A 1,918-nucleotide genomic window follows, 5' to 3' on the forward strand; every position below is an offset into this window, starting at 1 on the left:
AAAACTCAAGGCTCTTTGTAAATTTTCAACTTTTCTGGAATGATGACTAAGTACCAAAATGGACAATACAGACATTCTACACTTGGACCAACACACACACACACACACACACACAGAATATATATGTATGTGTGTGTAGATGCACACTCTGGTCACTCTACATAGCTCACCATTAGACCCTTGAAATCAGATATAGATAGAATCAACAAAAACTACTAGGGAATATGATCAGCAAAATCTGACCAATTATGACTTTGCATCGAATAGGTTTCAGCTATGATTATTTTTTTTCTTTTGGTGGGCTTCTTTCTGGGCCTATTGACCAGTGTAAATTCAGTACATCATGAACACTTGACAGAGAACTTTGGGATGCAGCAGAGAGAGCATTGGCAGACATGGTAGGAGATGACCAACAGTGATGGCAGACAGCAGCTGACAACACAAAGGCAATGAACAGTCAGAGGATGAACGACACAAGAAATCAGAAGCTAGTAAGCAACTAACCACACTTTATTTGCTGCTGTGACACCAAGAATAAAAACTCTCTGGACGTTTTGTTGTTCATAGTAATGAAAAATATCATTTCTTGTGTACAAAAAGAATAAATACACAGCCACCCAGTGATCGGATAGTGACCTACTAATATCCCGCACATGGAGAACAGTTCTCTCCTGCTGACGTTGGTACCCACTTCCAGCATTTGTTCCCTTACAAAACACCAACTTGCCTGTTCTGTCTTTCTGAAGCTTAAGCTCCAGTGTAGCTCCTCCAGCCATTGGCTCCGGTGGCTTCACAATCAGTCCAAGTTTCTTCAGATGTCTCACAACCTCTGTGGCAAGCACTACGGTCTCGTCCACAAGGATGTCATCTATGTAGGAATTGGTGGCCCTTCTTATCCTCTCCACTTGTCCCAGGATGGATTTGAGCACTGTCACCCTGATCCTCGGTGCAGAATTCAGCCCAAAACCCAGTCTTATCAGACAATATGTCTGGCCCTTGTATCGCACCAGTTGGTACTGCCACAGTTTTTCGCTCCCATGGAGCTGCAAATATGCCGACTTCAAGTCGACGATCGTCGCTGCCTTAGTCCACTGCCTTTCAGGTTATGCTGGTAACAGCTCACTCTGTTCTTCAGCATCAGAGGTCCCTCTTTCCAGGGCCAATCTATCGTCCATTGCTGACCATCGAACGCTGCCCGAAAATCCTTGTCTTCAATGGCGTAAGCAGTGCAGCTCCTCGCAGGGCTCTGCTCCCGCTTACATTCCTGACTCACGACGCCCCCAAGGCACGAAACGAAACTACGTCTCTTCCAATACTGACACCCACAAAGTGGTCGATCGCGTCCATCCCCATTACAACGTCAATTCCGTCTACCACGTAGTCGATCACGATCGCCCGCAGCCTTAGCGTTGTGCTTCGCACCGCTATATCCACATCGCTGCTACCCTTGCATTCGATATCGCTGCCGTCGACCACCCGAACGCTAATCGTCCCGTTCTATTATTTTGTCACCCTCGTGGTCACGAGAGTCGTCGTGCAGCCCGTGTCCACAAGGGCCTTGAACATGTTTCCCCTGACTACGACGTCAACTACGAGCAGTGGAGATGAGCCAGAAGAAGAGGGCCATAACGTCAATGGTCAAGGGACTGACCGGAATAGGAAGCGTGAGAAGGGAAGTGCGGGGGAGACAGGACAGTGTCGGCCTCTTTTCATCCTTCACCGGCCGTCGCGGTTTTCTGCAGCTGCCATCACCACTGTCTTCCGCCCGGTGTTTTTGTGTCAACACGTGGGCTTGAACGATGAGCTCGCTTATCATTTTGTTGCCACCTGGCAACTGTTGTAGTCGCACTGATACATCGTCGGGAAAGCTATTCACAAAGGCCAGTCGCGCTACTTTCTCAAGTCCTTACCAGTGAGA

The sequence above is a fragment of the Octopus bimaculoides genome, chromosome 1 (assembly GCF_001194135.2).
Source record: "Octopus bimaculoides isolate UCB-OBI-ISO-001 chromosome 1, ASM119413v2, whole genome shotgun sequence".
Taxonomy (NCBI): domain Eukaryota; kingdom Metazoa; phylum Mollusca; class Cephalopoda; order Octopoda; family Octopodidae; genus Octopus; species Octopus bimaculoides.